Source organism: Oncorhynchus mykiss, unplaced genomic scaffold (assembly GCF_013265735.2).
Source record: "Oncorhynchus mykiss isolate Arlee unplaced genomic scaffold, USDA_OmykA_1.1 un_scaffold_218, whole genome shotgun sequence".
Taxonomy (NCBI): Eukaryota; Metazoa; Chordata; class Actinopteri; order Salmoniformes; family Salmonidae; genus Oncorhynchus; species Oncorhynchus mykiss.
In genome coordinates this window covers 136,056-158,705 of record NW_023493687.1, presented here as the reverse complement: position 1 = coordinate 158,705, position 22,650 = coordinate 136,056, and the positions used below count along the sequence as shown (strand labels likewise).

At 48.7% G+C, this 22,650-nt stretch overlaps 1 protein-coding gene across 11 annotated transcripts in view; it reads left to right on the top strand.

Moving 5' to 3' along the window:
• ncalda (neurocalcin delta a) overlaps window positions 1-22,650 on the top strand; it is a 93,305-nt gene that overhangs the window by 26,545 nt on the left and 44,110 nt on the right. For 5 of the 11 annotated variants that reach the window (XM_036973034.1, XM_036973027.1, XM_036973031.1 and 2 more), the window contains exon 3: window positions 13,619-13,722. The exons of 2 other annotated variants lie outside the window; for them this stretch is intronic. The gene's annotated coding sequence lies outside the window, so the exon portion shown is untranslated. Of the gene's footprint in view, window positions 1-13,452; window positions 13,723-22,650 lie in introns of those variants that run through there. 4 more of the 11 variants (XM_036973029.1, XM_036973038.1, XM_036973037.1 and 1 more) reach the window with 4 other exon arrangements.

Genomic DNA, 22,650 nt, shown 5'->3' with positions numbered 1-22,650 from the left:
CTGAATTTTACAGGGCTGATGGTTCAGGAAACCTCTCTTAGCAGGCTGAATGTTACAGGGCTGATGGTTCAGGAAACCTCTCTTAGCAGGCTGAATGTTACAGGGCTGATGGTTCAGGAAACCTCTCTTAGCAGGCTGAATGTTACAGGGCTGATGGTTCAGGAAACCTCTCTTAGCAGGCTGAATGTTACAGGGCTGATGGTTTAGGAAACCTCTCTTAGCAGGCTGAATGTTACAGGGCTGATGGTTCAGGAAACCTCTCTTAGTAGGCTGAATGTTACAGGGCTGATTGTTCAGGAAACCTCTCTTAGCAGGGCTGAATGTTACAGGGCTGATGGTTCAAGAAACCTCTCTTAGCAGGCTGAATGTTACAGGGCTGATGGTTCAGTAAACCTTTCTTAGCAGGCTGAATGTTACAGGGCTGATGGTTTAGGAAACCTCTCTTAGCAGGCTGAATGTTAGTCCGTACAGGGCTGATGGTTCAGGAAACCTCTCTTAGCAGGCTGAATGTTACAGGGCTGATGGTTCAGGAAACCTCTCTTAGCAGGCTGAATGTTACAGGGCTGATGGTTCAGGAAACCTCTCTTAGCAGGCTGAATGTTACAGGGCTGATGGTTCAGGAAACCTCTCTTAGCAGGCTGAATGTTACAGGGCTGATGGTTCAGGAAACCTCTCTTAGCAGGCTGAATGTTACAGGGCTGATGGTTTAGGAAAGCTCCCTGTCTTTCTGTCTGTTTTTATTCTAGTTAAAGGAAGCAGTGTGTGAAATATATCCTGTTGAGACCTATTCTTCATCCTGATCCAAATGGCTCCCTCTTCCCTTTATAGTGCACTACTTTAGACCAGAGCCCTATGGGAATAGGTCTTTATAGTGCACTACTTTAGACCAGAGCCCTATGGGAATAGGTCTTTATAGTGCACTACTTTAGACCAGAGCCCTATGGGAATAGGTCTTTATAGTGCACTACTTTAGACCAGAGCCCTAGGTCTTTATAGTGCACTACTTTAGACCAGAGCCCTATGGGAATAGGTCTTTATAGTGCACTACTTTAGACCAGAGCCCTATGGGAATAGGTCTTTATAGTGCACTACTTTAGACCAGAGCCCTGTGGGAATAGGTCTTTATAGTGCACTACTTTAGACCAGAGCCCTATGGGAATAGGTCTTTATAGTGCACTACTTTAGACCAGAGCCCTATGGGAATAGGTCTTTATAGTGCACTACTTTAGACCAGAGCCCTATGGGAATAGGTCTTTATAGTGCACTACTTTAGACCAGAGCCCTATGGGAATAGGTCTTTATAGTGCACTACTTTAGACCAGAGCCCTGTGGGAATAGGTCTTTATAGTGCACTACTTTAGACCAGAGCCCTATGGGAATAGGTCTTTATAGTGCACTACTTTAGACCAGAGCCCTATGGGAATAGGTCTTTATAGTGCACTACTTTAGACCAGAGCCCTATGGGAATAGGTCTTTATAGTGCACTACTTTAGACCAGAGCCCTATGGGAATAGGGCTTTATAGTGCACTACTTTAGACCAGAGCCCTATGGGAATAGGGCTTTATAGTGCACTACTTTAGACCAGAGCCCTATGGGAATAGGTCTTTATAGTGCACTACTTTAGACCAGAGCCCTATGGGAATAGGTCTTTATAGTGCACTACTTTAGACCAGAGCCCTATGGGAATAGGTCTTTATAGTGCACTACTTTAGACCAGAGCCCTATGGGAATAGGTCTTTATAGTGCACTACTTTAGACCAGAGCCCTATGGGAATAGGTCTTTATAGTGCACTACTTTAGACCAGAGCCCTATGGGAATAGGTCTTTATAGTGCACTACTTTAGACCAGAGCCCTATGGGAATAGGTCTTTATAGTGCACTACTTTAGACCAGAGCCCTATGGGAATAGGTCTTTATAGTGCACTACTTTAGACCAGAGCCCTATGGGAATAGGTCTTTATAGTGCACTACTTTAGACCAGAGCCCTATGGGAATAGGTCTTTATAGTGCACTACTTTAGACCAGAGCCCTATGGGAATAGGTCTTTATAGTGCACTACTTTAGACCAGAGCCCTATGGGAATAGGTCTTTATAGTGCACTACTTTAGACCAGAGCCCTATGGGAATAGGTCTTTATAGTGCACTACTTTAGACCAGGGTAGAAGGGAATAGGTCTTTATAGTGCACTACTTTAGACCAGGGTAGAAGGGAATAGGGTTCAATTTGGGAAACACACTGGGTTTTATTCACTGCAACACGATAAACATCGAGGCCCTGAGACAAACCAGCCCCCCCTTCAGCTACATAACAGGAGATATCACTATGGAGACCAGCCCCCCCCCCCCCACCCCCCCAGCTACATAACAGGATATTACACTATGGAGACCAGCCCCCCCCAGCTACATAACAGGAGATATCACTATGGAGACCAGCCCCCCCAGCTACATACCAGGAGATATCACTATGGAGACCAGCCCCCCCCCCCCCCCCCAGCTACATACCAGGAGATATCACTATGGAGACCAGCCCCCCCCCCCAGCTACATACCAGGAGATATCACTATGGAGACCAGCCCCCCCCCCCCCCCCAGCTACATACCAGGAGATATCACTATGGAGACCAGCCCCCCCCCAGCTACATACCAGGAGATATCACTATGGAGACCAGCCCCCCCAGCTACATACCAGGAGATATCACTATGGAGACCAGCCCCCCCAGCTACATACCAGGAGATATCACTATGGAGACCAGCCCCCCCCAGCTACATACCAGGATATATCACTATGGAGACCAGCCCCCCCCCCCCCCCCCCCCCCCCCCCAGCTACATACCAGGAGATATCACTATGGAGACCAGCCCCCCCAGCTACATACCAGGAGATATCACTATGGAGACCAGCCCCCCCCCCCCCCCCAGCTACATAACAGGAGATATCACTATGGAGACCAGCCCCCCCAGCTACATACCAGGAGATATCACTATGGAGACCAGCCCCCCCACCCCCAGCTACATAACAGGAGATATCACTATGGAGACCAGCCCCCCCAGCTACATACCAGGAGATATCACTATGGAGACCAGCCCCCCCAGCTACATACCAGGAGATAATACTATGGAGACCAGCCCACCAGCTACATACCAGGAGATATCACTATGGAGACCAGCCCCCCCAGCTACATACCCGGAGATATCACTATGGAGACCAGCCCCCCCCCAGCTACATACCAGGAGATATCACTATGGAGACCAGCCCCCCCAGCTACATACCAGGAGATATCACTATGGAGACCAGCCCCCCCAGCTACATACCAGGAGATATCACTATGGAGACCAGCCCCCCCAGCTACATACCAGGAGATATCACTATGGAGACCAGCCCCCCCAGCTACATACCAGGAGATATCACTATGGAGACCAGCCCCCCCCAGCTACATACCAGGAGATATCACTATGGAGACCAGCCCCCCCAGCTACATACCAGGAAATATCACTATGGAGACCAGCCCCCCCAGCTACATACCAGGAGATATCACTATGGAGACCAGCCCCCCCAGCTACATACCAGGAGATATCACTATGGAGACCAGCCCCCCCAACTACATACCAGGAAATATCACACTACAGACCAGCCCCCCCCAGCTACATACCAGGAGATATCACTATGGAGACCAGCCCCCCCCAGCTACATACCAGGAGATATCACTATGGAGACCAGCCCCCCCAGCTACATACCAGGAAATATCACACTACAGACCAACCCCCCCAGCTACATACCAGGAGATATCACGCTGCAGACCAGACCCCTCCCAGCTACATACCAGGAGATATCACACTACAAACCAGTCCCCCCACAGCTACATACCAGGAAATATCACACTACAAACCAGTCCCCCCCCCCCAGCTACATACCAGGAGATATCACACTACAGACCAGCCCCCCCAGCTACATACCAGGAGATATCACGCTGCAGACCAGACCCCTCCCAGCTACATACCAGGAGATATCACACTACAGACCAGCCCCCCCCCCCCCCCCCCCCCAGCTACATACCAGGAGATATCACACTGCAGACCAGCCCCCCCCAGCTACATACCAGGATATATCACACTGCAGACCAGCACCCCCCCCCCCCCCCCCCCCCCCAGCTACATACCAGGAGATATCACTATGCAGACCATCTGCTGTAATCTCTACAGTAACCTTTAGTCTGGATCTGCTGTAATCTCTACAGTAAGATCTGCTGTAATCTCTACAGTAAGATCTGCTGTAATTTCTACAGTATGATCTTCTGTAATCTCTACAGTAAAATCTGCTGTAATCTCTACAGTAACCTCCAGTCTGTATCTGCTGTAATCTCTACAGTAAGATCTGCTGTAATCTCTACAGTAACCTTCAGTCTGTATCTGCTGTAATCTCTACCGTAAAATCTGATGTAATCTCTACAGTAAGATCTGCTGTAATCTCTACAGTAACCTTCAGTCTGGATCTGCTGTAATCTCTACAGTAAAATCTGCTGTAATCTCTACAGTAAGATCTGCTGTAATCTCTACAGTAACCTTCAGTCTGGATCTGCTGTAATCTCTACAGTAAAATCTGCTGTAATCTCTACAGTAAGATCTGCTGTAATCTCTACAGTAAAATCTGCTGTAATCTCTACAGTAAAATCTGCTGTAATCTCTACAGTAAAATCTGCTGTAATCTCTACAGTAAAATCTGCTGTAATCTCTACAGTAAAATCTGCTGTAACCTCTACAGTAAAATCTGCTGTAATCTCTACAGTAACCTTTATTGTGAAGTCTTCCCTGAAGAGGACAAAACCAGATTATGGCTGATGTTTTCAATATCTTTTAATAATCTCACATTCTTGGCACTCAAATATCCCATTTATACCAAGCTGCTATTGTGAACAGCAGGCTGTATAAACCTCCGTCTCTCACACTTCTGGTTTCTGGATGCAGGAAATGCCAGTTAATCAGTGAGAACATTCTATCGTTCAGTGTCTTACCGCGACTTGGACAGAGACACAGCTACCTGCTAGGACTGAGACGGACAGCGCTGCCTGCCAGCTGAAGCAGGCAGATAGAACGACAAGCGTGTCTTGGCAACAGGCTGGGGGAGACGGGCTTAGCGATGAGGGCGTTAGAGGGCACAACGGCCCTGCCAGTCCTTGCCACCCCCCCAGCAGCAGTCCGTGGCATATGAGACCAGTAGAACGTCACAGGTTGTAACGTCCTGTTGTGTCACTGTGCCAGACCTCTTTCTCTCTATCTCTCTCTGCCCTCCCTGTCTCTCCAATCCCTCCCTCAGAGGTTATATTCACCAATCACCACCGTAGGTTCTCCGTGTCTCTCCCATTCAGACTACAGACCTATACTGCATGCTGGGATATGAAAGCAAACAGCGTGGGTGACCTAGCTTGGAGAAACAGGAGATGTCTCCATCTCTCTCTAATAGCTCTACTTAATCTCTCCCTCTCTCGCACTGCGGTTCCCACTGTCTCTAGCCTTTATCTCTCTCTGCAGTTCCCACTGTCTCTAGTCTTTATCTCTCTCTGCAGTTCCCACTGTCTCTAGCCTGTATCTCTCTGCAGTTCCCACTGTCTCTAGCCTTTATCTCTCTCTGCGGTTCCCACTGTCTCTAGCGTTTATCTCTCTCTGCAGTTCCCACTGTCTCTAGCCTGTATCTCTCTGCAGTTCCCACTGTCTCTAGCCTTTATCTCTCTCTGCAGTTCCCACTGTCTCTAGCCTTTATCTCTCTCTGCAGTTCCCACTGTCTCTAGTCTTTATCTCTCTCTGCAGTTCCCACTGCCTCTAGCCTTTATCTCTCTGCAGTTCCCACTGTCTCTAGCCTTTATCCCTCTGCAGTTCCCACTGTCTCTAGCCTTTATCTCTCTCTGCAGTTCCCACTGTCTCTAGCCTTTATCTCTCTCTAAAGTTCCCACTGTCTCTAGCCTTTATCTCTCTGCAGTTCCCACTGCCTCTAGCCTTTATCTCTCTGCAGTTCCCACTGTCTCTAGCCTTTATCTCTCTCTGCAGTTCCCACTGTCTCTAGCCTTTATCTCTCTGCAGTTCCCACTGTCTCTAGCCTTTATCTCTCTGCAGTTCCCACTGTCTCTAGCCTTTATCTCTCTGCAGTTCCCACTGTCTCTAGCCTTTATCTCTCTCTGCAGTTCCCACTGTCTCTAGCCTTTATCTCTCTCTGCAGTTCCCTCTGTCTCTAGCCTTTATCTCTCTCTGCAGTTCCCACTGTCTCTAGCCTGTATCTCTCTGCAGTTCCCACTGTCTCTAGCCTTTATCTCTCTCTGCAGTTCCCACTGTCTCTAGCCTTTATCTCTCTCTGCAGTTCCCACTGTCTCTAGCCTTTATCTCTCTCTGCGGTTCCCACTGTCTCTAGTCTTTATCTCTCTCTGCAGTTCCCTCTGTCTCTAGTCTTTATCTCTCTGCGGTTTCCACTGTCTCTAGCCTTTATCTCTCTGCAGTTCCCACTGTCTCTAGTCTTTATCTCTCTCTGCAGTTCCCACTGTCTCTAGTCTTTATCTCTCTGCAGTTCCCACTGTCTCTAGCCTTTATCTCTCTCTGCAGTTCCCACTGTCTCTAGCCTTTATCTCTCTCTGCAGTTCCCACTGTCTCTAGCCTTTATCTCTCTCTGCAGTTCCCACTGTCTCTAGCCTTTATCTCTCTCTGCGGTTCCCACTGTCTCTAGTCTTTATCTCTCTCTGCAGTTCCCTCTGTCTCTAGTCTTTATCTCTCTGCGGTTTCCACTGTCTCTAGCCTTTATCTCTCTGCAGTTCCCACTGTCTCTAGTCTTTATCTCTCTCTGCAGTTCCCACTGTCTCTAGTCTTTATCTCTCTCTCTCTGCGGTTTCCACTGTCTCTAGTCTTTATCTCTCTCTCTCTGCGGTTTCCACTGTCTCTAGCCTTTATCTCTCTCTGCAGTTCCCACTGTCTCTAGTCTTTATCTCTCTGCAGTTCCCACTGTCTCTAGCCTTTATCTCTCTCTGCAGTTCCCACTGTCTCTAGCCTTTATCTCTCTCTGCGGTTCCCACTGTCTCTAGCGTTTATCTCTCTCTGCAGTTCCCACTGTCTCTAGCCTTTATCTCTCTCTGCAGTTCCCACTGTCTCTAGCCTTTATCTCTCTCTGCAGTTCCCACTGTCTCTAGTCTTTATCTCTCTGCAGTTCCCACTGTCTCTAGCCTTTATCTCTCTCTGCAGTTCCCACTGTCTCTAGCCTTTATCTCTCTCTGCGGTTCCCACTGTCTCTAGCGTTTATCTCTCTCTGCAGTTCCCTCTGTCTCTAGTCTTTATCTCTCTGCAGTTCCCACTGTCTCTGGATCTTCAGATCCATTTAATCCCAGCAGCAGCCCTGCTCTGCCTGGTCCGGGAGCCCCGCTCTGCCTGGTCCGGGAGCCCCGCTCTGCCTGGTCCGGGAGCCCCGCTCTGCCTGGTCCGGGAGCCCCGCTCTGCCTGGTCCGGGAGCCCCGCTCTGCCTGGTCCGGGAGCCCCGCTCTGCCTGGTCCGGGAGCCCCGCTCTGCCTGGTCCGGGAGCCCCGCTCTGCCTGGTCCGGGAGCCCCGCTCTGCCTGGTCCGGGAGCCCCGCTCTGCCTGGTCCGGGAGCTCCGCTCTGCCTGGTCCGGGAGCCCCGCTCTGCCTGGTCCGGGAGCCCCGCTCTGCCTGGTCCGGGAGCCCCGCTCTGCCTGGTCCGGGAGCCCCGCTCTGCCTGGTCCGGGAGCCCCTCTCTGCCTGGTCCGGGAGCCCCTCTCTGCCTGGTCCGGGAGCCCCTCTCTGCCTGGTCCGGGAGCCCCGCTCTGCCTGGTCCTATTTCTGTCCAGCTGTTCCAGCAGAGTAGCAGGAAGCTCTCTCATTTGTCCTAGTATGGCCTTTAACAAGCATTTTCCCTCCTTTTTTCTCTGTCTCTCTCCTTCCTCACCCCTCTGCCCTGGCCCCATTCCCTCTATTCAGCAGGCCAACAGATGCTATTCTTCTATTCAAATCACTTATATGGAAGTAGCGGTTCTATAGTTGTCCCTATACACAGTCTCTGGGTAGGGGGATGGGGACAGAGAGGGGGGTTGACCCCAAAATATCCCCCCGCCTGAAGTGCCATCACTCTTTTGTTTTGTGTATTGTTTGAAAGCAGCGTGTCCCAGAAACCCCTGAGCCAACAACACCAACATGTATCTGTCTGGGGTAGACAACACCAACATGTAGCTGTCTGGGGTAGACAACATGTAGCTGTCTGGGGTAGACAACACCAACATGTAGCTGTCTGGGGTAGACAACACCAACATGTAGCTGTCTGGGGTAGACAACACCAACATGTAGCTGTCTGGGGTAGACAACACCAACATGTATCTGTCTGGGGTAGACAACACCAACATGTATCTGTCTGGGGTAGACAACACCAACATGTAGCTGTCTGGGGTAGACAACACCAACATGTATCTGTCTGGGGTAGACAACACCAACATGTATCTGTCTGGGGTAGACAACACCAACATGTATCTGTCTGGGGTAGACAACACCAACATGTATCTGTCTGGGGTAGACAACACCAACATGTATCTGTCTGGGGTAGACAACACCAACATGTAGCTGTCTGGGGTAGACAACACCAACATGTAGCTGTCTGGGGTAGACAACACCAACATGTATCTGTCTGGGGTAGACAACACCAACATGTATCTGTCTGGGGTAGACAACACCAACATGTATCTGTCTGGGGTAGACAACACCAACATGTATCTGTCTGGGGTAGACAACACCAACATGTATCTGTCTGGGGTAGACAACACCAACATGTAGCTGTCTGGGGTAGACAACACCAACATGTAGCTGTCTGGGGTAGACAACACCAACATGTATCTGTCTGGGGTAGACAACACCAACATGTATCTGTCTGGGGTAGACAACACCAACATGTAGCTGTCTGGGGTAGACAACATGTATCTGTCTGGGGTAGACAACACCAACATGTATCTGTCTGGGGTAGACAACACCAACATGTAGCTGTCTGGGGTAGACAACACCAACATGTAGCTGTCTGGGGTAGACAACACCAACATGTATCTGTCTGGGGTAGACAACACCAACATGTATCTGTCTGGGGTAGACACCACCAACATGTAGCTGTCTGGGGTAGACAACACCAACATGTAGCTGTCTGGGGTAGACAACACCAACATGTATCTGTCTGGGGTAGACAACACCAACATGTATCTGTCTGGGGTAGACAACACCAACATGTAGCTGTCTGGGGTAGACAACACCAACATGTAGCTGTCTGGGGTAGACAACACCAACATGTAGCTGTCTGGGGTAGACAACACCAACATGTAGCTGTCTGGGGTAGACAACACCAACATGTAGCTGTCTGGGGTAGACAACACCAACATGTAGCTGTCTGGGGTAGACAACACCAACATGTAGCTGTCTGGGGTAGACAACACCAACATGTATCTGTCTGGGGTAGACAACACCAACATGTAGCTGTCTGGGGTAGACAACACCAACATGTATCTGTCTGGGGTAGACAACACCAACATGTATCTGTCTGGGGTAGACAACACCAACATGTAGCTGTCTGGGGTAGACAACACCAACATGTAGCTGTCTGGGGTAGACAACACCAACATGTAGCTGTCTGGGGTAGACAACACCAACATGTAGCTGTCTGGGGTAGACAACACCAACATGTATCTGTCTGGGGTAGACAACACCAACATGTAGCTGTCTGGGGTAGACAACACCAACATGTAGCTGTCTGGGGTAGACAACACCAACATGTAGCTGTCTGGGGTAGACAACACCAACATGTATCTGTCTGGGGTAGACAACACCAACATGTATCTGTCTGGGGTAGACAACACCAACATGTATCTGTCTGGGGTAGACAACACCAACATGTAGCTGTCTGGGGTAGACAACACCAACATGTATCTGTCTGGGGTAGACAACACCAACATGTATCTGTCTGGGGTAGACAACACCAACATGTAGCTGTCTGGGGTAGACAACACCAACATGTAGCTGTCTGGGGTAGACAACACCAACATGTAGCTGTCTGGGGTAGACAACACCAACATGTAGCTGTCTGGGGTAGACAACACCAACATGTAGCTGTCTGGGGTAGACAACACCAACATGTAGCTGTCTGGGGTAGACAACACCAACATGTATCTGTCTGGGGTAGACAACACCAACATGTAGCTGTCTGGGGTAGACAACACCAACATGTAGCTGTCTGGGGTAGACAACACCAACATGTATCTGTCTGGGGTAGACAACACCAACATGTAGCTGTCTGGGGTAGACAACACCAACATGTAGCTGTCTGGGGTAGACAACACCAACATGTAGCTGTCTGGGGTAGACAACACCAACATGTAGCTGTCTGGGGTAGACAACACCAACATGTAGCTGTCTGGGGTAGACAACACCAACATGTATCTGTCTGGGGTAGACAACACCAACATGTAGCTGTCTGGGGTAGACAACACCAACATGTATCTGTCTGGGGTAGACAACACCAACATGTAGCTGTCTGGGGTAGACAACACCAACATGTAGCTGTCTGGGGTAGACAACACCAACATACAGTATTTGTTTTAGAAAGCCAATCGGAGGACGAGATCCCAGCGGTTTTAGAACGCCAATCGGAGGACGAGATCCCTGTGGTTTTAGAAAGCCAATCGGAGGACGAGATCCCTGTGGTTTTAGAAAGCCAATCGGAGGACGAGATCCCTGTGGTTTTAGAAAGCTAATCGGAGGACGAGATCCCTGTGGTTTTAGAAAGCCAATCGGAGGACGAGATCCCTGTGGTTTTAGAAAGCCAATCGGAGGACGAGATCCCTGTGGTTTTAGAACGCCAATCGGAGGACGAGATCCCTGTGGTTTTAGAAAGCCAATCGGAGGACGAGATCCCTGTGGTTTTAGAAAGCCAATCGGAGGCTGTAGTTCAGTCATGTCCCAACCCCTCACCAGGACCGGTGTCTGGCAGCAGTACCTCTACATGAATAGCCAGTGTTGTGCTGTAGTTCAGGTATGTCCCAGGACCAGACCGGTGTCTGGCAGCAGTACCTCTACATGAATAGCCAGTGTTGTGCTGTAGTTCAGGTATGTCCCAGGACCAGACCGGTGTCTAGCAGCAGTACCTCTACATGAATAGTGTTGGGCTGTAGTTCAGGTATGTCCCAGGACCAGACCGGTGTCTAGCAGCAGTACCTCTACATGAATAGCCAGTGTTGGGCTGTAGTTCAGTCATGTCCCAGGACCAGACCGGTGTCTGGCAGCAGTACCTCTACATGAATAGCCAGTGTTGGGCTGTAGTTCAGGTATGTCCCAGGACCAGACCGGTGTCTAGCAGCAGTACCTCTACATGAACAGTGTTGGGTCTGTAGTTCAGTCATGTCCCAGGACCAGACCGGTGTCTAGCAGCAGTACCTCTACATGAACAGTGTTGGGTCTGTAGTTCAGTCATGTCCCAGGACCAGACCGGTGTCTGGCAGCAGTACCTCTACATGAATAGCCAGTGTTGGGCTGTAGTTCAGTCATGTCCCAGGACCAGACCGGTGTCTAGCAGCAGTACCTCTACATGAATAGCCAGTGTTGGGCTGTAGTTCAGTCATGTCCCAGGACCAGACCAGTGTCTGGCAGCAGTACCTCTACATGAATAGTGTTGGGCTGTAGTTCAGTCATGTCCCAGGACCAGACCGGTGTCTGGCAGCAGTACCTCTACATGAATAGCCAGTGTTGGGCTGTAGTTCAGTCATGTCCCAGGACCAGACCAGTGTCTAGCAGCAGTACCTCTACATGAACAGCCAGTGTTGGGTCTGTAGTTCAGTCATGTCCCAGGACCAGACCAGTGTCTAGCAGCAGTACCTCTACATGAATAGCCAGTGTTGGGCTGTAGTTCAGTCATGTCCCAGGACCAGACCAGTGTCTGGCAGCAGTACCTCTACATGAATAGCCAGTGTTGGGCTGTAGTTCAGTCATGTCCCAGGACCAGACCAGTGTCTAGCAGCAGTACCTCTACATGAATAGCCAGTGTTGGGCTGTAGTTCAGTCATGTCCCAGGACCAGACCAGTGTCTGGCAGCAGTACCTCTACATGAATAGCCAGTGTTGGGCTGTAGTTCAGTCATGTCCCAGGACCAGACCAGTGTCTGGCAGCAGTACCTCTACATGAATAGCCAGTGTTGGGCTGTAGTTCAGTCATGTCCCAGGACCAGACCGGTGTCTGGCAGCAGTACCTCTACATGAATAGCCAGTGTTGGGCTGTAGTTCAGTCATGTCCCAGGACCAGACCAGTGTCTAGCAGCAGTACCTCTACATGAATAGCCAGTGTTGGGCTGTAGTTCAGGCATGTCCCAGGACCAGACCAGTGTCTAGCAGCAGTACCTCTACATGAATAGTGTTGGGCTGTAGTTCAGGCATGTCCCAGGACCAGACCAGTGTCTAGCAGCAGTACCTCTACATGAATAGCCAGTGTTGGGCTGTAGTTCAGGTATGTCCCAGGACCAGACCAGTGTCTAGCAGCAGTACCTCTACATGAATAGCCAGTGTTGGGCTGTAGTTCAGGTATGTCCCAGGACCAGACCGGTGTCTGGCAGCAGTACCTCTACATGAATAGCCAGTGTTGGGCTGTAGTTCAGGTATGTCCCAGGACCAGACCGGTGTCTGGCAGCAGTACCTCTACATGAATAGCCAGTGTTGGGCTGTAGTTCAGGCATGTCCCAGGACCAGACCGGTGTCTGGCAGCAGTACCTCTACATGAACAGCCAGTGTTGGGTCTGTAGTTCAGGCATGTCCCGACCCCTCACCAGTAGTTAGCCTAGAAGATCAAACTGCGTGTGGTTCAGTAGTTAGCTGAGAAGATCAGACTGCGTGTGGTTCAGTAGTTAGCTGAGAAAATCAGACTGCGTGTGGTTCAGTAGTTAGCCGAGAAGATCAGACTGCGTGTGGTTCAGTAGTTAGCTGAGAAGATCAGACTGCGTGTGGTTCAGTAGTGAGCTGAGAAGATCAGACTGCGTGTGGTTCAGTAGTTAGCCGAGAAGATCAGACTGCGTGTTGTTCAGTAGTTAGCTGAGAAGATCAGACTGCGTGTGGTTCAGTAGTTAGCTGAGAAGATCAGACTGCGTATAGTATGGAAAATGGAGTGACCTAAACCCAAACCCCCTTCCCTCTTTTTCCAGGTGACTCAGCTCTGTTGTCCAGTTTAAAAGGAGACCTTTGAAACTCTGCAGGGTTGATGTTAACACGTGTCTGTCGTCTCTCTGTGCTGCTGACAAGACTTGTAGAGTGTATTTCCCAGCCCTGGCTGCTGCTGTGTTATAGACGACCTATTGAAAACGCTTTCAGCAGTAGCTCCCGCCCCTCCCTGTGTTCTACTGTTACCAGGGCAACGCCTTTCATAGAACCGTGTCATGTGACCCCACCGGGGGTTTGACGTCAGAGAGGAGAGGAGGCAGAGTTTGGGTGAACAGCTTTGCTCAGACATTTCAGTTAGCAGCTGTGGGGGCTTGTGAGAGTCTCTTCTTCTTCTTGGGTGTTGGGAAGTCGCTAGTTGTTGTCACTTCTGCCTGGTGTCTCGTCGAGCCTCTTTCTCTGTTCTGTCAGCTAGATCCTCTCCTGTTGTCACTGCTGCCTGTAGCTGACACTCTGCAAACATAGGACCTGTTGGATTATGGACTGTTAACAGACCTACGTTACTACACACCAGGTGAGGTAAGATCTCTGGTCTCGTCTTTTTGTGAAACCGGTTGTTTCTGTTTTAAATGATTTGCTATATTATTTTAATCTCGGCAACACACACTTCTCATATGGCTTTTGCAATGTTGTGAGAGCTGCAGGATTGACCACAGGCAACAGTCGGCAGAACATTTGCATTGTGTTGGTTTGAGTAAGGAACTGTGAAGGGTTATGAAATGTTACTTTCCCATGAGTCCAGAGACTGAGGAGTTAGAATACTGTTAGAGGGGGTTAGAATACTGTTAGAGGGGGTTAGAATACTGTTAGAATACTGTTAGAGGGGGTTAGAATACTGTTAGAGGGGGTTAGAATACTGTTAGAGGGGGTTAGAATACTGTTAGAGGGGGTTAGAATACTGTTAGAGGGTTGTAGAATACTGTTGGATAGAGGGGATTAGAATACTGTTGGTTAGAGGGGGTTAGAATACTGTTGGATAGAGGGGGTTAGGGTTAGAATACTGCTGGTTAGAGGGGATTAGAATACTGTTGGTTAGAGGGGGTTAGAATACTATTGGATAGAGGGGGTTAGAATACTGTTGGATAGAGGGGGTTAGAATACTGTTGGTTAGAGGGGGTTAGAATACTGTTGGTTAGAGGGGGTTAGAATACTGTTGGTTCGAGGGAGATTAGAATACTGTTAGAGGGTGTTAGAATACTGTTGGATAGAGGGGGTTAGAATACTGTTGGATAGAGGGGGTTAGAATACTGTTGGATAGAGGGGATTAGAATACTGTTGGTTAGAGGGGGTTAGAATACTGTTGGATAGAGGGGATTAGATTACTGTTGGATAGAGGGGGTTAGAATACTGTTGGATAGAGGGGGTTAGAATAATGTTGGATAGAGGGGGTTAGAATACTGTTGGATAGAGGGGGTTAGAATACTGTTGGAGAGAGGGGGTTAGGGTTAGAATACTGTTGGATAGAGGGGGTTAGAATACTGTTGGTTAGAGGGGGTTAGAATACTGTTGGAGAGAGGGGGTTAGGGTTAGAAGTAATGTATGAGTAAAATGCTGTGGTGTATGAGTAATGCTCCTGGAGGACTGTAGTGTAGGAGTAATGCTCCTGGAGGACTGTGGTGTAGGAGTAATGCTCCTGGAGGACTGTGGTGTAGGAGTAATGCTCCTGGAGGACTGTGGTATAGGAGTAAATGCTCCTGGAGGACTGTGGTGTAGGAGTAATGCTCCTGGAGGACTGTGGTGTAGGAGTAATGCTCCTGGAGGACTGTGGTGTAGGAGTAATGCTCCTGGAGGACTGTGGTGTAGGAGTAATGCTCCTGGAGGACTGTGGTGTAGGAGTAAGGCTCCCGGAGGACTGTGGTGTAGGAGTAAGGTTCCCGGAGGACTGTGGTGTAGGAGTAATGCTCCTGGAGGACTGTGGTGTAGGAGTAATGCTCCTGGAGGACTGTGGTGTAGGAGTAATGCTCCTGGAGGACTGTGGTGTAGGAGTAATGCTCCTGGAGGACTGTGGTGTAGGAGTAAGGCTCCCGGAGGACTGTGGTGTAGGAGTAAGGTTCCCGGAGGACTGTGGTGTAGGAGTAATGCTCCCGGAGGACTGTGGTGTAGGAGTAATGCTCCCGGAGGACTGTGGTGTAGGAGTAATGCTCCCGGAGGGCTTGAGGTTGGGGCTGAGGTTGGGGCTGGAGGGCTGAGGTTAGAGGGGGGAGTACAGGGGGCAAGCAGCTGCCTCAGAGGAGGGAATGGGGTTTTAAGTTGGTGTGGGGAGGAAGAGAGGGAGGGAGAGGAAGAGAGGGAGGGAGGGAGGGAGGGAGAGAATCCAACAGCCTGTGGGGACCAGAGATAAAGAGGGGGGGGGGGTTACATATCTCCTCTACAGACACGACATGGGGCTGGGGTTAGAGAGAGGGGGGGGGGGGGGGGGGGGAGAGGAAGACATGTTCTCTTCTCCCTCGCTTTATCTTTTCCTCTTGTTCTCCCTCTCTGTTGTAGTCAACTTAGTACAGCAGTTTAGGATGTAGACTGATGAGCTGGGTCCATTACTCTGATGAGGTAGTTTAGGATGTAGACTGATGAGCTGGGTCCATTACTCTGATGATGAGGTAGTTTAGGATGTAGACTGATGAGCTGGGACCATTACTCTGATGAGGTAGTTTAGGATGTAGACTGATGAGCTGGGTCCATTACTCTGCTGAGGTAGTTTAGGATGTAGACTGATGAGCTGGGTCCATTACTCTGATGAGGTAGTTTAGGATGTAGACTGATGAGCTGGGACCATTACTCTGATGATGAGGTAGTTTAGGATGTAGACTGGGTCCATTACTCTGATGATGAGGTAGTTTAGGATGTAGACTGATGAACTGGGTCCATTACTCTGAGGTAGTTTAGCATGTAGACTGATGAGCTGGGACCATTACTCTGATGATGAGGTAGTTTAGGATATAGACTGGGTCCATTACTCTGATGATGAGGTAGTTTAGGATGTAGACTGATGAGCTGGGTCCATTACTCTGATGAGGTAGTTTAGGATATAGACTGATGAGCTGGGACCATTACTCTGATGATGAGGCAGTTTAGGATGTAGCCTGATGAGCTGGGTCCATTACTCTGATGATGAGGTAGTTTAGGATGTAGACTGATGAGCTGGGACCATTACTCTGATGATGTAGTTTTGGATGTAGACTGGGTCCATTCCTCTATGATGAGGTAGTTTAGGATGTAGACTGATGAGCTGGGTCCATTACTCTGATGATGAGGTAATTAAGGATATAGACTGATGAGCTGGGTCCATTACTCTGATGATTAGGAGGTTTAGGATGTAGACTGGGTCCATTACTCTGATGAGGTAGTTTTGGATGTAGACTGATGAGCTGGGTCCATTCCTCTGATGTAGTTTTGGATGTAGACTGATGAGCTGGGTCCATTACTCTGATGATGAGGTAGTTTAGGATGTAGACTGGGTCCATTCCTCTATGATGAGGTAGTTTTGGATGTAGACTGATGAGCTGGGTCCATTACTCTGATGATGAGGTAGTTTAGGATGTAGACTGATGAGCTGGGTCCATTCCTCTGAGGTAGTTTAGGATGTAGACTGATGAACTGGGTCCATTACTCTGATGATGAGGTAGTTTAGGATATAGACTGATGAACTGGGTCCATTACTCTGATGATGAGGTAGTTTAGGATGTAGACTGATGAGCTGGGACCATTACTCTGATGATGAGGTAGTTTAGGATGTAGACTGATGAGCTGGGTCCATTACTCTGATGATGAGGTAGTTTAGGATGTAGACTTATGAGCTGGGTCCATTCCTCTGATGATGAGGTAATTTAGGATGTAGACTGATGAGCTGGGTCCATTACTCTGATGATGAGGTAATTTAGGATGTAGACTGATGAGCTGGGTCCATTACTCTGATGATGAGGTAGTTTAGGATGTAGACTGATGAGCTGGGACCATTACTCTGATGATGAGGTAATTAAGGATATAGACTGGGTCCATTACTCTGATGATGAGGTAGTTTAGGATGTAGACTGATGAGCTGGGTCCATTACTCTGATGATGAGGTAGTTTAGGATGTAGACTGATGAGTTGGGTCCATTCCTCTGATGAGGTAGTTTAGGATGTAGACTGGTGACCTGGGGTCTAATCCTCTGAGATGATGAGGTAGTTTAGGATGTAGACTGATGACCTGGGGTCTAATCCTCTGAGATGATATTGAGGTCATTTAGGATGTAGACTGATGAGCTGGGTCCATTCCTCTGATGAGGTAGTTTATGATGTAGACTGTTGACCTGGGGTCTAATCCTCTGAGATGATATTGAGGTAGTTTAGGATGTAGACTGTTGACCTGGGGTCTAATCCTCAGAGATGATATTGAGGTAGTTTATGATGTAGACTGTTGACCTGGGGTCTAATCCTCTGAGATGATATTGAGGTAGTTTAGGATGTAGACTGTTGACCTGGGGTCTAATCCTCTGAGATGATATTGAAGTAGTTTAGGATGTAGACTGAGTCCATTCCTCTATGATGAGGTAGTTTAGGATATAGACTGATGAGCTGGGTCCATTACTCTGATGAGGTAGTTTAGAATGTAGACTGATAAACTGGGTCCATTACTCTGATGATGAGGTAGTTTAGGATATAGACTGATGAGCTGGGTTCATTCCTCTGATGAGGTAGTTTAGGATGTAGACTGATGAGCTGGGACCATTACTCTGATGATGAGGTAGTTTAGGATATAGACTGATGAGCTGGGTCCATTCCTCTGATGAGGTAGTTTAGGATGTAGACTGGTGACCTGGGGTCTAATCCTCTATGATGTTGAGGTAGTTTAGGATGTAGACTGTTGACCTGGGGTCTAATCCTCTGAGATGATGTTGAGGTAGTTTAGGATGTAGACTGATGACCTGGGGTCTAATCCTCCTCTATGATATTGATGTAGTTTAGGATGTAGACTGTTGACCTGGGGTCTAATCCTCTGAGATGACGTTGAGGTCATTTAGGATGTAGACTGATGAGCTGGTTCCATTCCTCTATGATATTGAGGTAGTTTAGGATGTAGACTGTTGACCTGGGGTCTATTCCTCTGATATGATATTGAGGTAGTTTAGGATGTAGACTGTTGACCTGGGGTCTAATCCTCTGAGATGATATTGAGGTAGTTGAGGATGTAGACTGTTGACCTGGGGACTAATCCTCTGAGACGATATTGAGGTAGTTTGAGATGATAATGATGATAATCCTCTGAGATGATATTGAGGTAGTTTGAGATGATAATGATGATAATCCTCTGAGATGATATTGAGGTAGTTTGAGATGATAATGATGACAATCCTCTGAGATGATGTTGAGGTAGTTTGAGATGATAATGATGATAATCCTCTGAGATGATATTGAAGTAGTTTGAGATGATAATGATGCTAATCCTCTGAGATGATGTTGAGGTAGTTTGAGATGATAATGATGATAATCCTCCGCTAAAAGCCCTCATCTCCCAGTGGAATGTAACGCTGCTGTTTCTCTATGGGTAATGCACGTTCGTGATGATGACATGTCACTGTCCAGCTGTCTGTGTGTCGCTGTCTGGACGACACAGGAACGTGTGAGCTCACCTCATTGAAGTGTATGTTTCCCACGAGACGTTTTTAAAGAGGGTTACTTAGATGGACAGTAAACAACGGTTGACTAACGACGGGAGAAACAAGTGACACTTTTGGTCGGTTCATCTCTTTCACTCCAGTTTAACCAGCTCCAAATGTGTCGATTTGAAACGGGCCACTCACTGCAGTCACAACGGAGCCTCTTCCTGTTGTGAAACCGGGCTGTGGAAATACAAGCTCTCTGTCTCTGCACAGGCATGAAGAGGCCCTTTGGAGGGAGAAGCAAAGGGGTTAACTTGGAGATTGATCTCTCTCTATCTCAGTCTCTCTGTGTGTATCTCTGTCTGTCTGTATCTCTGTCTCTCTGTATGTATCTCTGTCTCTGCACAGGCATGAAAAGGCCCTTTGGAGGGAGAAGCAGAGGGGTTAACTTGGAGATTGATCTCTCTCTATCTCAGTCTCTCTGTATGCATCTCTTTCTCTGTATGTATCTCTCTCTGTATCTGGGGCGGCAGGTAGCCTAGTGGTTAGAGCGTTGGACTTGTAACCGAAAGGTTGCTAGATCAAATCCCCTAGCTGACAAGGTACAAATCTGTTGTTCTGCCCCTGAACAGGGCAGTTAACCCACTGTTCCTAGACCAGTTAACCCACTGTTCCTAGACCAGTTAGTTAACCCACTGTTCCTAGACCAGTTAACCCACTGTTCCTAGACCAGTTAACCCACTGTTCCTAGACCAGTTAGTTAACCCACTGTTCCTAGACCAGTTAACCCACTGTTCCTAGACCAGTTAACCCCACTGTTCCTAGACCAGTTAACCCACTGTTCCTAGACCAGTTAACCCACTGTTCCTAGACCAGTTAACCCACTGTTCCTAGACCAGTTAACCCACTGTTCCTAGACCAGTTAGTTAACCCACTGTTCCTAGACCAGTTAACCCCACTGTTCCTAGACCAGTTAACCCCACTGTTCCTAGACCAGTTAGTTAACCCACGTCAAGGTTTAATGTTTTGTTCTGCTAGATTGATGCCTTCTTCACTGTGAGTGGATGTGGTCTGAATATATAGTTGATGTTCTGCCATATTGATGCCTTCTTCACTGTGGATGTGCTATCCAGAAAGTTCTCTAAGAGGGTTTGGATATTTTGGTTCCAGGTTGCTTTCTGGTTTTTCTCTGTGCTGTTTTGGTCCCATCTGTATGGATCTCCATCTGTATGAATCTCCATCTGTATTAATCTGTATGAATCTGTATTAATCTACTGATGTTGTACAGCTGACTGGGCTGTGGTGTTGTACAGCTGACTGGGCTGTGGTGTTGTACAGCTGACTGGGCTGTGGTGTTGTACAGCTGACTGGGCTGTGGTGTTGTACAGCTGACTGGGCTGTGGTGTTGTACAGCTTACTGGGCTGTGGTGTTGTACAGCTGACTGGGCTGTGGTGTTGTACAGCTGACTGGGCTGTGAATGTCTGATGTTGTACAGCTGACTGGGCTGTGGTGTTGTACAGCTGACTGGGCTGTGAATGTCTGATGTTGTACAGCTGACTGGGCTGTGGTGTTGTACAGCTGACTGGGCTGTGAATGTCTGATGTTGTACAGTTGACTGGGCTGTGAATGTCTGATGTTGTACAGCTGACTGGGCTGTGAATGTCTGATGTTGTACAGCTGACTGGGCTGTGATGTTGTACAGCTGACTGGGCTGTGAATGTCTGATGTTGTACAGCTGACTGGGCTGTGAATATCTGGTTGTTTCCATGTCTGTTCTTTTTGAGGAACAAGGTGATTTGTCTGTGATCAGACGAGCTGTTAGTGGCTTGACGGTGAATGAGCTGAGAGAGACAGGGTCAGTGTCTGTAATAACATCACCATTGTGCTGTTGCCAAGAGGTGAGCAGTAGGTGCATCTCCCCAAAGAGTCCCCCCCCCCCCCCTCCGTAACCTACCATTGACACAGTACAGACCCAGGCTTCTACAGAGCTGATCCCTTCTGTTGTTGTTGCTGGTGCTGTTGTTTCTACGGGGCAGATGAAGACGGTTAGAAACAGTGTGGCCTGTAATAAAGCTGTGGGGGGGGGGGGTATATATGTTGTGGGTATATGTTGTAGATATATGTTGTGGGTAGATACAGTGGGGAGAACAAGTATTTGATACACTGCTGATGTTGCAGGTTTTCCTACTTACAAAGCATGTAGAGGTCTGTAATTTTTATCATAGGTACACTTCAACTGTGAGACACGGAATCTAAAACAAAAATCCAGAAAGTCACATGGTGTGATTTTTAAGTAATTCATTTGCATTTTATTGCATGACATAAGTATTTGATACATCAGAAAAGCAAAACTTTATATTTGGTACAGAAACCTTTGTTTGCAATTACAGAGATCATACATTTCCTGTAGTTCTTGACCAGGTTTGCACACACTGCAGCAGGGATTTTGGCCCCCCACAATGACTCACTCTCTTTACCCTCCCCACAATGACTCTTTACCCCCCCACAATGACTCACTCTCTATACCCCTCCCACAATGACTCACTCTCTTTACCCTCCCACAATGACTCTCTCTTTACCCCCCCACAATGACTCACTCTCTTTACCCTCCCCACAATGACTCTTTACCCCCCCACAATGACTCTCTCTTTACCCCCCCACAATGACTCACTCTCTTTACCCTCCCCACAATGACTCTTTACCCCCCCACAATGACTCTCTCTTTACCCCCCCACAATGACTCACTCTCTTTACCCCCCCACAATGACTCTTTACTCTCCCCACAATGACTCTTTACCCCCCCACAATGACTCTTTACCCTTCCCCCACAATGACTCTTTACCCCCCCACAATGACTCACTCTCTTTACCCTCCCCACAATGACTCTTTACCCCCCCACAATGACTCTTTACCCTCCCCCACAATGACTCTTTACCCCCCCACAATGACTCACTCTCTTTACCCCCCCACAATGACTCACTCTCTTTACCCCCCCACAATGACTCTTTACCCTCCCCACAATGACTCTTTACCCTCCCCACAATGACTCACTCTCTTTACCCCCCCACAATGACTCTTTACCCCCTCACAATGACTCTTTACCCTCCCCCCACAATGACTCACTCTCTATACCCCTCCCACAATGACTCACTCTCTTTACCCCCCCACAATGACTCTTTACCCCCCCACAATGACTCACTCTCTTTACCCTCCCCACAATGTCTCACTCTCATTGATTCTCCCCTGTTTGGGGAGATAGGGGTGTGTGTCGGTGGGTTGGGGCTCTGTGTGTGTGTGTGTGTGTGTGTGTTTGTGTGTGTGCTCAGCTGGGTTGGTCTAGCATGCACTGGCCAGCGGGGAGTTGTCCTCTCAGAGGAAAAATGACACAAGTTTTGTCAGAGCTACAGAGGAGCAGCAGGGAGGGACACAGGCCAGTCGGCTGGTCCTGAAGCTGATCAGAGAGACTAACAGCAGGGAGGGACACAGGCCAGTCAGCTGATCAGAGAGACTAACAGCAGGGAGGGACACAGGCCAGTCAGCTGATCAGAGAGACTAACAGCAGGGAGGGACACAGGCCAGTCAGCTGATCAGAGAGACTAACAGCAGGGAGGGACACAGGCCAGTCAGCTGATCAGAGAGACTAACAGCAGGGAGGGACACAGGCCAGTGGGCTGGTCCTGAAGCTGATCAGAGACTGAAAAACACAGAGAGAGAAACAAGCTGCCTGGTCCTAAAGCTGAGAGACACAGAGAGACCAGTCAGAAATGGTTTAGGACTTGTCTCCCTGATCAGAGGGAGGAGATTACCATGGTGACACAAGGCTGCCATTGTGTTATATCAGTCCTCTGTCCTCAGCCAGAATACACA